This window comes from Aplysia californica, unplaced genomic scaffold (genome assembly GCF_000002075.1).
Source record: "Aplysia californica isolate F4 #8 unplaced genomic scaffold, AplCal3.0 scaffold00016, whole genome shotgun sequence".
Taxonomy (NCBI): Eukaryota; Metazoa; Mollusca; class Gastropoda; order Aplysiida; family Aplysiidae; genus Aplysia; species Aplysia californica.
In genome coordinates, this window is record NW_004797286.1 from 1,213,781 (window position 1) to 1,227,468 (window position 13,688).

Here is a 13,688-nt window from a genome sequence, read left to right on the forward strand (position 1 = left end):
TATCACAGTTATATATCGCTTGTGTTTATGTGAGCCATTTTAAGTTCATCAGTCTTTAGAACAGGTGACCCTATTGCCAGCAAGGCTCATGAGCCCGTTTACAAAAGCCTGCCAGTCTGTTCCTCTGTGCTCTGTCCTCGTGACGCCACGTTTTCCTGCTTCAGAACAGAATATCAGTGGTTGGTGTAATATTGGTCTGGCACCTCTAACAAAAACATCTCGGTTTCTAGACTATCGTTTGTGAACTTTTAATTCAATGAGTTCTACAGAATTTGTGAATGTCTTAACATATTCTTGACTTATGAAATAACAATCTCTGTGTTTTGAATTAAGTATTTCTTCTCCTTCGCTTTTCTTTAAAAAATAAAATCCCTCAGCTTAGGAAAGAACGAATAGTTTTCAGACTAAAGTGCGTAAACAGCCTTCTTAACATGGTGGTATGGAACAAAACTTTGGATTGATTGTAATTCAACCAGTATGCATACAATTTAATGCTCCTTTGGCTTGATTTTTTTAAGGAGGTGATTTTAACTGTTTTAATTATGTTGACTTGAGCATATGGGAAGCGGAGATTGAGTTTGATTTTACATGTTCTACCTCTACATTTTACAGTTGAAAATATTTCCGTCCGTGTTTAGGTTTGGTACAGTAATTGCCCTATTCGATGTACTTTGTTAGAGTGGAATTCATTTGGTAGGGATTGTCTATTTAAAATCTCTTGAAAATGTTCTGCCCATAGATCTTTTAAAATGTTCTATCTGTCTTTTCTGTTTGTACTTCTGGTGACTTTCCAAAGTCTCCACCTAGTCTTTTGGTGATCTGGTGTAATTCTCGCATGTCATGTCTGTCTGCTGCTTCTTAAGCTGTAGCAGCTCGTTTTTCGATGTCGTCGTGTGGGTTTTTTTCCCGCCTTTCTCTTGACTTGGTCTTTTTCTCTGTATTTTTCCGGAACCTCCAATCTATCTTTTACAGTGGCCTGCAGCACTAAGCAATTTTGCTTTTCTTTCTATTTCTTATAGCTGCCAATGTTTCTTCTTGAATCCATTCTTCGGGTGGTTTTGTTACATATCCAAGAACTTCCTCTGCGGTGGTGACATGTGATTCTTTTATGACCCTCCATAAACCCTCACATTCATCATCAGTAAATTCATTAATTAATTGATAGTATAGCTTCATATTAATTGTTCGATAGCTTTATTTTCAATTCTGTAGCAACGTCTGATTTTCTCAGTTTCGCTGAATCGAATGTTTTTTGTGACTTCTTTCACTTGCATTTTCAATTTCAGTGTGATTGTTGCTATACAGAGGAGGTGATCCGACCCCACCTCAACCTTTCTATAATGCGCGGACATCAATGAAAGAGATTGTGAATCTATTATCTATTTGCGGTGGCCGAATATTGCTATTCAAAAGGCTTTTTTGATGGCTACACTGATCGACATGCGGTTTTCGACAAAATATTCTTTAAAATATTCTCCAGATCATGGTGCTCTTGGTTTTTTTCAGTTTTGAGACAGTTTTGCTGCAAAAAGCTAAATTTCTTTATTCCGCCGATCGCTTTTGTAGGCCGACGCTTCGTCTCTGTAATTTTAGAAAATCCGGAAGTGATATTTCGCGAGGCGCATTTTGTTTTGAAAGTATAGATCTAGAACTAGACCTTCTAATTTTTTTGCATCTCTCAAGATTTATTGCCCCATTCCAGTAGAGTGTAAATATAGTAGGCCAATGACCTTCAGTTGATGTTAATGCACCGATCATCCCTTTCATCGAAAGGGGGGCCCAGCTAGTTTCTTTCTAATGCAAAAATGGTCTATTCGTAGTTCCATCTGCTGAATACCAAATAAGTTTATAGATCACCCTGTGTGGAAATAGTGTCCCATCTATAAAAAGACTGTTTAGTTGACACATTTCAATCAGTCCTTTTCCAGTGTTGTCTATACTGTCAACTCTGTGCTGGCCAGTTCTACGCTCTGTTCCTTCGTTTGTTTCTTCCAATGATCTGTTCATGTCACCTATCACGCAGAGCATAATATCATGTTGTGGAACTTTCGTTAACAGGCTGTTAAAACTTCAGTAGAATTAATCTTTGTCTTCTCCTTCGTGATCTTTAGTCGGTGTATATCATTGTATCATTGCAATTTTGAAACGTCTTGTTTGGAATCTTAGATATGTGCCCTATAAATGCAATGTTATAATGCAGGTACTAATACTAAAATATATAATGATTTGATGTATTTTGTCGTAACGCGTTTGTTTTTTCTAGTTGTGCATTCCCTAACACTTGGAGTTTGCTGATCAGTCAGCAACAGCAAGAAGTCAGTTAAATACATCTGCTACGAAGCCACGCACGTTAATAATCAAAGGTACTGGCTGCCATTAGCAGACCGGAAAAGCGTAGAATGGACAAAGGTTTTTACAAATGGACATCATGCTGGCAGCTATTTTCGAAACTAAAGCGGGAGTTCTTTCACAATTCACCGGCTATGCCTTCTTTAATTATACTTTTTACAGGACCCTTTGTCAATACATCATCAATAATATGCTTTTATTGTGCTTGTTTTAACAAAATAGACTGTGGTTTCATATAATCGTTGATTGTGTTATGCCTTTTGTATCTTTTCTATTTAGATCTTATTGTCTCTTTTAAAGCATTGAATGTCCAGGACTATCTCGGTAGGTTTCTATGTAAAAGACACAAAAAGCGAGCAAATAGTATTTCTTTTTTTTTTTGTATTGTACTCATTTATCAAGAGTCCAAAGAAATGGGCAGCCGCATGTCTTTGTTCCCAAAGTACACTAACAGAAATGCCTGTATACTGGCATTGTCATTTCAATGAGCCAGCGACTTTTTGTTGGAAAATTTGTTGCGGACAATCCAATAACATTATTGAAATGTCTAAGAATGCTTTTTATTTTAGTTGTTTACTTCGGTCTAATATCATGAAACTATGGGAAACTGGGTTTTTGTACTTTTAATTGAATTTTGAACATGGGCCCAAAGAGATTCAATACATTTTATCCAACCTTCATATTGTGGGGTTTTTTCCACTTGTTTATTTTTGTTTTCTGTGTTATACATTCTTTTCGTTTTGGATTTTAAAAGCAGGGGGCAGACGAGGTGCCACCGGTAGGAACTACATGTACAGTCAAAATTGTCTAAGACGGCCACTTAGACGAGGATATTTATTGTCTTGGACTGGTGGCCGTTTGACAGTGTCATTATAACGTAAAAATAACCCACAAGGGAAGCAATTAAAAGTGGCTCTTTGTACAGGTGACTGTCTAATACGGATGACTGTTAGAGCAAGCTCCACTCCACTTCTCTACTCTTTCTTATGCTTCTTTTTGACCTGGTATTTTCCCCATCCCAGAATGCTGGCAAAGAAGTTTGTCTTGACCTCGAATGCCTTTATGATCTCAGCAGGCATTTTCCATTTACCTGTTACCTTTGCGAACTCGGTCTTCAGTTGTTGTGGATATGGTTATATCAAAGGCTGATGGTCAGATAAGATTATGTTATGGTTGTAGTCCATTAGTAGTTTTGATTTTTCGTGAAATCTCGTATTTTGGTATTAAGTTGTACTTTAGTGCCTATGAACTTTGAAACTGATAAAACCCCTATAATCTGTGAGGTATAAGTTAATTATTCAGATTGATGCTATTTGATCAATAATGACAGGTTGCCTGGAACTAGTATAAAATACAAGCCTCCAACTGTGCTTTCCTGTTTCTAGCATATGGCATACAAATCCAGGAGAAATAGTGAACTGAAAAATTCCCATCAAATAAATGTTGTCACTGCAGGTAGCAATAATACATATTGCTGAAGGAAACTCTACAGCTGTCGTTACTTTTTCCCGGAGTAATTAATGGTGAATGCTTCTCTGTTTGAGTGAGAATCACACCACCTGATGAGATTGTATTTTCTAAGCAATAGAGTGATTACGATGTCAAAAGCTGCCTCAAAAATTCAAGGTGCCCTCTGCCATTTTCCGAATTCTGTTTGTAGCGTCATGCTGTTGTCCCGATCAGATTCGAAAGTTGCCAGGGAGGGCTTTGGTTCTCTTGGTGTTTTTGTGCACATTATATAATTTTACAAATGGTCTCCCACAGTAGCATCTGCTATTTTTTGTTTCAGCATTGTTAGTGTATCGCATTTACCGATATCATTATATGCGGACTAGCAATTGAATAGACTAAGTTTTGATAATTTAAAAAACCTCTATGATTCTAGTTGAAATCTCAGAACGGGCTGACAGTCCCAGAACTGTGCCAGGTGCCGGCTCCGGCCCTCCGTCGACTTGTCATCAAGTTGTTGCTCGCATGTGTTGAAAACATTTAAGTAGATTGTGGAACTGCAAGAGCACGAAACAAGCCACAAAACAGCGTCGAGAGACCCTAACTAAATTCCAATAATGGCAACGTTACTCGGGGTAGTCTTTAAGTGTCGGTTTTGATTGTTTGCATGCCATGTGTATGGTCAAATATCCAGGTGTACTGTCTACCTTTAGTATATTGAACTAAGCAAGGCTACTTCATTCGTATTCAGCCTATGTGGGCAAGTGGTTACGAACTTAATTAACACGCAAAGAGTCGAGGTTCAACTTCAGAAAAATTAGAATGTTTCTTGTTCTTCAAGGCATTGTTGGCAAAGGGAAGTGAGTTGTATTCCCTTAAGAGGAAAAGTCTCTCTCAAGATTAGAATCTTTCTGTTGGGGGTATATTCGGCACTGTCCTGAAAAACATATAAAGACGCTTGAGATTAGGTGTTTCCATAAATTCCTCGGTAAAGCACACAGAGATTACATAACTAATGAATTTGAAGTACGTTTGAATCGTATGAAGATTTCCAGACTTTCGTGAAAAGACTCAAACTGAAATGGTACGAGCAAATCATACGATGCTCTGTATTGGCCAAGAAAGTCCTACAGGGAACAGCACAGGAGAGGTGGGAGGAGAGAGACGAAGAGGCAGACAAAGAAAACAAAGGGAAGACAATATCACAGAGTGGCCTGTCCAATGACTGGAATATCATACATCGGGATGCTGAGAACCACAGAGTGTGGAAGAAGCAGGTAGCAAATTCTGCAGTCATACCCCAACAGTCAGCCAGACTACGGTATAGGTGAAGTAAATGAGAAGTCCTGGTTAAACCTGAAAGAGAATATCGAAAGCAGCCGTGTTCTAACAGGTCTAAATTGTACCAAAGACGACATCTAACATTTGCAACACCTTTCACGTTTAATAACACTTAACAAGCGAGTTGAGAAGCGTCCTAGGTCAGCTGCTCAAAAAATGTTTTCTCAGTCTGTTTCAAACCACCCTTTTGCCTCCTACGATGTGTTTGGGACTTTAAGTTGAATTGACAGTTTGAATGGAAATACGTGTCGCCCAAACGCCTACCTTCACTCAAGACACGAAGAACACATAAAAGAATGCTTCAGACACAATATGCACTTTTGAAGATTTTAAAATTACTCATTGGAGATTGGCAGTTCAGAGACTCTTATTTAACACCCTGTTCCTGTACGTGAGAGGGGCGCCCATTTAGAAAGGGCATCTTAGGAGGCTAAGCCCTATACTCAAGCCTTGCCTTTATTCCACACTTTACCGTGCGTCTGACTGTCTGCTTTATGGATTTCAACAACCTCAAAGGGCCACTACTCCAACGACATTTTTTTTCATATTATTATTACCCGAGGGAGACGAGGAGGAGAAATCAAAACGTCCTGGCTGATGGTGACAGGTGTTGTTCTTGTTAGAATGGGGATAAACAGTGTTCGTGAATGCAGAGGGAGCCTTATATTTCTACACTGTCCCTCCACGCCCCCCCCCCTTCCTCCCGGGCTAAGATGGAGAGACATCCGGGAACCTCCCTTTTCCCGCTCATATACAAACATAACCCTTACTCTTAGTATGTCTCATGACGTGCTTTCTTTCCTTTCATTTTTACGTCAGTTTCATTCTCGCCATTTATTCGTGTGTCTTGTGTTTCAGATAGCTTATTGAACATGATCCAGAATGTGGTATAAGGTTTGAAAGGAAATATTTGAGAAGTCAAAGGGAAAAAAGGAACAGACCTTGATGTCACCCCGACAATCTCTCTGAAAAAAAAGGATGAAACAAGGGGGGGGGGGATATGCCTACCGGTAAATAAACATAAGTAAAGAAGAGCGAAGAGATGAGAGAAAAGCTGAAGAAGAGGGGGAAAAAAGGAAAATAAAACAGGGGCAAGGGGACAAATGGAAGCAGATCGAATGAAAAGACTGTTCTAAGAGGGTAGAAAAATGGAAAACGGGAATTGGAAAAAAAGACGCAAGTACCGAAGCGTTAAAGCAAAAGGGTTTTAAAAGAGCAAGTGACTGAAACAGACTGGAGAAATGGGACACTGAGATCAAACGGCAAAATAAGAGGAAGAAACGCGTTCTAAAAACTAATATTCTGCTATCTCTATACTTCTCTTACTTTGAAAAGCTAAAATGTTACGTCGTGTAATAAAATTCGGTTTGTACCGGTATTTCATGAATAATACAATGATATGATAGACGTAGTTGGTTTTCTCGCAGGACTTGTGCTTTCGGTGTAATAGCATTTAATAGCAAGTTGTGAATAATACAGATACATTTCTTCCCCGCACGCCGTAGACGATCTTGCAGTTTTGGTTGTTCATTTGTTGCTGTTGTTGTTGTAGTTGTTGTTGTTGGGGGGGGGGGGTTCATTGAGGTTTGTTAGTTGGTTGTTGTTTTTTTTTACGATGCTCCATTTACTGTTATGTCCCGACACACTATAATATCTGCACTCCTGTTTCTCCAGCAGAGTTGTCCGGCTCGGGTATTTTCATGAACTCGTCTTTTTCCTTTCTGCACTGCCTGTCTTTGAATTCTGGGTAAAAATGTAAATCGATAGTTTTATTGTCGCCCAGCATTTGTTTGGGACATTTTCTTGAAGTAAGCCCCCTTGTGTGGCCTTTCGGAGGCACACACACACACACACACACACTCTCTCTCTCTCTCTCTCTCTCTCTCTCTCTCTCTCTCTCTCTCTCTCTCTCTCTCTCTCTCACACACACACACACACACACACACACACACACACACACACACACTCACACTCTCTCTCTCTCTCTCTCTCTCTCTCTCTCTCTCTCTCTCTCTCTCTCTCTCTCTCTCTCTCTCTCTCTCTCTCTCTCTCTCTCTCTCTACAGGTCTCTTCTCTATCTTTCTATCTCTCTCACTCTCCCTCAATCTTTCCCTCATTTTCTCCCTTCCTCTCTCTTTCTCTCCCCCCCCTTTCTCTCTCTCTCTCTCTCTCTCTCTCTCTCTCTCTCTCTCTCTCTCTCTCTCTCTCTCTCTCTCTCTCTTTCTGTCTCTCCTTTTTAATCTCTTATTTACAAACAAGTGCAATTCAAAGAGTGAAATTTGTCACTATCAACTTGGTCCTTGTTTTCCAGGGTACAAAAGAGTAAAAACTGAAAGAATAGACAGTAAACACAATCTACCTTCGTTTTAACTTTTCTTTGTCCTTATCAAATACCTCCTCTAAAAAGTCACATCAAAGCAAGAGCGCAGCGAGTGACATGAAACGTTTAAGAGGGACAATGGACGTCACGAGAAGAGCTAGACAATGGACGCAAGCAAAGAATCAGGTGTATAAAATAGTGTGACCTATTCACAGACTGAAAACGAGTGAAGAGGTTGTGATGCGAAATTAAAATCTGTTTCTCGACTAGCGCTTGATGTTTACAAAACACAAGCAAAGATCTCAATAATGATAGAAATAAAATGTGTTGATGAAAGTATGTGCAAACTGAAAGACAGCTTAATTTGCATTCATTCGAAAACATTTGCTCCTCAACGTAGCGATTGGCAGGGTGGAAGGTAACACAATTAAATTACGCCCACGCCATTTCACAGTTAGAAGTATTCGTCTGACACTACAACACTGAGGCGGGTTTCGTTGGTTATGTATTTCTAAAACCCTATCATGGTTTAATCATGCTCCTCCACCTCTTTCTCTTGAACATCTTCCTTGAAGACTTATAGTGCGGTCTGAAACTCGTGGCGCAACTTACTCTCAAATATCTATTTAACGAGTTGATCAATGTCACCCATACTTTGCACAAAAGGTTTTGACTTAAACATAACTTTCCACAATAATTGAGGTTAGATTTTTTTAATTTCCATTTTAATATTATATACAATACTATAAATCTCCTCCACGCAAAAAATGGGAGTGTTCACAGCATTTCTGTATTTCACACACATTCTTCATACGCGTTTGGCTTACGTCAAAGCTCACCAATTACACTTTTTAGTGGCAAAACTTGTTACAAGAAATTAATTTTAAAGTGAACACATTTTTGCCTTAAAGGTTCTCCAAACAAGCGTTCCATAAGCATAATGTCGAGATTGGAAAAAACATTGACGACTTTCTTTTAAAAGCGATATTGCCCCAATTGTAAACCTTTTAAAATTGATAGAAACCACCCATTTGGATTTTTTATTAGCATTTATTAAGGAACTTTCTAAACAGGTGTTTACAAAAATATTGACCAGTTACGACAAATTGATATAAGTCATTCTGCAAAAGCTTGAGAGTCCATGTTCGACAGTTTCTGAAATATTTGCCATTAAGTTGACATAATCAGCGGCCGGTATCCGATCTTCCTGGCGCGCATGTCGGTACCAAAATAGTCACCGACGTCCGTTGACGCACACAGAAAGCTCAAGTTGGATTCCCGAGTGAGGAGAATTTATGCCGAAGATCTCGGTCTTTCTGCTGGGATGTTGTATTCCTCTCAACGCGTGTTGGCCCTTATAGGCACGTTAGAAACTTGCCTACTAAATATCTAAATTCTAGATCGGGGTGTTTAAAAACCTACATTAAAAATGTTAGGGTTTTTTTTTCCAATAGTTCGCTGTCCTACCAGCAGGAATGCATCTAACCACGGTCATAATGAAGATTCTGTTCAGCAAAAAAATAAGAGAGGCCACAAAATTTGGGGTCCGTCTTTGAAACAACTCATACAAATCTAGTTTAGCCAAACAAGAATATGAAACCAGATAAAACTGTTTTAAAATGATCTAGCCGAGCAAGTGCACACCTTATAACAACTATCACTAATTGTTAATTAATTTAATATTCATCTCCTGCCAGTTACCAAAATGTCTCACAAATCCTTGAATCTTCTTTTTTAAGGATGCAATGTTTTGAATAAAGCAGCCTGAAATCAAACTTTTCTTTCGAATTGATACTTTGACACCCAGAGTAGAGACACTCATCCTGCTGGTGTTCTTGTGTGTGTCTGTGTATTACTCACGCACCCCTCCCTTCTCTTTCCCACCTCCTACACACCACCTTGGCCACAACCCACTAACCTCTAAGACATAGACAGGGTTTCTGGATTTCTAGCCTTCACAATGAAAAAACCCACGTCCACCTCAAGCAGTAAAAAATTGCAATAGCTTAGATCATCCTCAGAGCTAAGTGTTGGTTCTTTTGGCGACTCGTGCTGAGCTCCCTGATGAATGTGGAGCTAACAACCCTGGCCAATTAGTAACAAATGTTGCGTATTTCTCCTTTTTTTAACATACCAGAGATTATATTAAAACGCTGATGACTGATTTGGTGTTTTACGTGTTTCCAAGGGATATAAAATATTGCTCTCCACTGCGAAAACAACACAGGCTGCCGACGTGCTGTTATTTATGAGCTTGACTGGTAAGGACGGAGGAGGCTCCGTTTTCGAGAATGCTTCCAATATTGTTTTCTGCTTCAATAATTTAATCCTACTTTCCCGTTTCCTGCTTGTGTCTGAATCTTGCCGAGCTAGACTAAAGTAATTTGTCAAAAAACCAGTTGGAGTAAAGAGGAAAGGGAAAGACAGAAAGAGGAGAGAGAGAGAGAGAGAGAGAGAGAGAGAGAGAGAGAGAGAGAGAGAGGAGAGAGAGAGGAGAGAGAGAGAGAAAGGGGGAGAGAGAGAGAGGAGAGAGAGAGAGAGAGAGAGAGAGAGAAAGAGGGGGGGGTGACAATACATCAATATAAATACAATTTATTTATTTACATCAGAGAATCCTCTATTCTTTTCATATTTTGTTTTTGAATCTGAATGTCTGTATGTGTGTGCTCGTGTGAGAATGAGTTTGCATGTGTGCATGTGTATATGTATATTTATGTGTGTGTATGTATCTGTCTGTTTGTTTATCTTTGTTTTGAAGGAAATAAAAAGTGAACTCATTATCTCTACATTTTGTACTTTATCGATCTTGTAAAGATGTAATTAAGATTATATTAGCCATTTTTACAAAACCTAATGATCTAAATTGTGTCGATGCACCTACATTCATGTTTTACCTAAAAGCAGTACCCGAACAGTAGTCTATCTACAAACAGACTTTGAAAGAATGAAATGACAAGATCTTCAAAGGAACTGACTTCAGATATGGCTGGCTGACCCACAATGGTTACCAACGTCCGAAACAGACTTGTGCCTGAAGGATTGACGGGTGACTCATAGCGGCCCACAACTAATGCACACAGAGGTCGTCACAGAAACAAAAGACAGTATCCACACAAGAGCAAATTGTCTTACAGCCTAATAGCGACATAATGCTAACCCAAAGGCCTGGAGCTGTGAATGTTGCTAAGGGGGTGGTACGGAGTGCACATCGGTAATTGTTTTTATTTTGCAACTTAATTTTATATATCTATTTTAAGTTGTTATGTGCTAATTGGTTTGGTGTGGTGTGATTTTCACGCCCATTTTGTAAGGCGGAATTTAATACTTGGTGATTATAGGGGAAGGGACAAGTTGCAGATTTGTACATGATGGCCAGCTCACGGACAGCTTTGACATCAAAACTGGAATGAGACAGGGATGCTTACTATCACCGTTCCTCTTCCTATTGTCAATCGACTGGCTGGTGAAGTAAACCACCAGAGGACACAGAAATGGTATACAGTGGACACCATGGACACAGTTGGACGATCTGGATTTTGCAGACGACTTGGCGCTTCTGTCGCACACCCAGGAACAGATGCAAGCAAAGACTTCAGTATTTAACAGTTTATCGGAGTCTTTTGGATTGAGGATCCATCCCGGGAAGTCAAAGGTCCTCAGGACAGATGCACAACGAAAGGAGCAGGTCACAATAGAAGGAAAGGCCCTAGAAAACGTTGAATCCTTCTGCTATCTTGGGAGCATAATTGACAGAGAGGGAAGTGCTGAAATAAAGTCCCGCAATGGAAAAGCATAGGCTGCTTTCATATCTTTGGATAGGATTTGGAAGACCAGAGAGATCTCACTTCGAACAGAGCTGAGGATTTTTAATTCAAACGTGAAGTCGGTCCTGTTATATGGATGTGAGGCATGGAACGCATCACAGACGTGTATAAAGAGCTAAGAAAGTTACTGAGGATCAGATAGACAGACAGGGTCACTTATGTGGAAGTGTTGCTGAAAACAGGACAGATCCCGGTCGGGGATGAGGTAGGAAGAAGGCGGTGGCGATGGATTGGACATACTCTCAGGAAGTCAGGCAGCTGCATAACAAAGAAAGTTTTGGATTGGAACCCACAGTTCAAGAGATCAAGGGGAAGACCTCGTGGAACCTGGAGAAGAATCACAGAAATCGATGTACAGAAAAGTGGGAGACATGGAATAACATCAAGAGGCTAGCCCAGGATAGAGAAAAGTGGAGGGTGTTTGTCCGTGGCCTGTACCCTGGTGCAGGGTGAGAAAAGCAATGATGATGGTTATAGGCGAACTTACCTTTTTAAGGCATCTTATTCAAAGTATCACCAGCCATACCCAAATACAAATGTCTTCAGTTGTGAACCAGGCGCCACACTTACAACATACTGTAAGTTTTGAAGATGTGCGTGACTTGCCAGCATGGCAAAATAGAGCGCACAGTAAAAAACGTGAATTATTGGTTCAGTGTAACCTGTATGGTATACCTCACAGGTGATTGGTTCATTCAAGACAACATTTGAGTGGACAGCGCGACCTGTTCAACACCGTAACATGGCCAATCCCTGTGGTGCTTATGAATAATGTAACTGGTTCTCATGTCGGGGGCTGAACGCAGGTCTGTGTGGGCAGGAACCATGGGATACAATGTATTAACAAAGGTAGGAAGAGGAAAGGAAAACAAACACAAAGAAATTGTTGGTAAATATACCTTCTGTGTGTCATTGTAGAATAAACCGATGGGATCAGATAGGAGATCAGAGGTGGTTTTTGGGGGCTGTGGGGGAGGGGCGGGGGAAGAAAAATCCTCACATTTCTGAGCAGGCCTGGAGATCAATGTAATGTGGTTTTAAAAGTGAATTAATCGCTTTTTCATGAAAACGTTTTTTATGTATGCCGCTAGCATACGGGGAGAAGCTAATGGAAGGGGAAGAATAAATAAAAAGTCACACAAATTATATTAATTTTTAAAAATTGTAACACTTCGAACTGTAGGCTACGTGACAAAGTAATGATATATGGTTCTATAAATGTGGCACTCAAATGAAATATCCGTATCGATTTCATTTTCAGATTTTGTTCCCTAAGGGCTCAGAGAGTACGTACCATGAATAAGTCAGTAGTCTAATGAGGCTGAACTGTAGAACTTTACAACGCATTATTGTTCTTTTGAAGCACAGACAGAATCTGAGCATTATGTCCCAAGCATTGTCCTAGGGACGTTAATGATGTAGCCGACGCATGTCCCTGTTTGTCCTCGAGAAGATTTAATCCTTTGGGAACCGTGCACACTGTATCCCCCCTTTCTCCCGATAAACCGCTAGGGGTTCGAATTCTCAGGAGAAGTTGTTAGTTTGTTTTGCTTGAGTTGAATGACCTTCTGGACACAAAATTGGTCGTTATGACTAATGCCAATCCCTGCAATAGGGAATAAATACGAAGTGATTTGGAGAACTTTTTGATGTCATATTATTATGACGTGAATCGATCCGAAAACGCACATGTTTTTAAGGGATCAGGTAGTCAATAACCATCGAAGCTTGCCATGTTATCCGATTAGTATTCTTAGAATAAAATTTAACCTCGGAGTTTACCGTATAATTGCACGGAATCAATTTTGCTGTTTTCAAATTTGTTTTGAAATTTTCAGTTCTCACTTCATCCCGAATTTTGGATTCCTACCCGTAAAAAAAACTGGAATGAGAAAAAGGAAATGGGTTGTACTAGTACACATTTGAGGCTTATTTTGACATAGCATAAAAGCCCATATTGATTTAAAAAATTAGATGGTGGGATCAAAGATTACCAATTGATACTTTATTTACAAAGGGTAAGTAGGCGATAGATGGGTGCTCTGGTGTGGTTTTCTCCTTCTTTTCTATGAAACGTCTGTCGTCCCTATCTTCCCCCCTTCTTTTCTTTGTGTTACTATCAAGTCAGACCTCTAATCTATGGAACATATTTAAATTAATTGTGTTGCTAGTGCCATGAATTTCTTGCAAAATCAAAAAACAAACAATGAGTATACTATGAAATTCGAAAACGTTGAACTCAAACTGCAAGGGGAGTAGCTTTGACACAAAGCTGTCGTCGACGTCACCATGTACTTTACAACTACTGCTACATACAATACCGACAGAATAGTGATAATGGGGATGATGATAATGATGGTGATAACGATGATGATGATGAGGAGGAGGAGGAGGAGGGGGAGGGG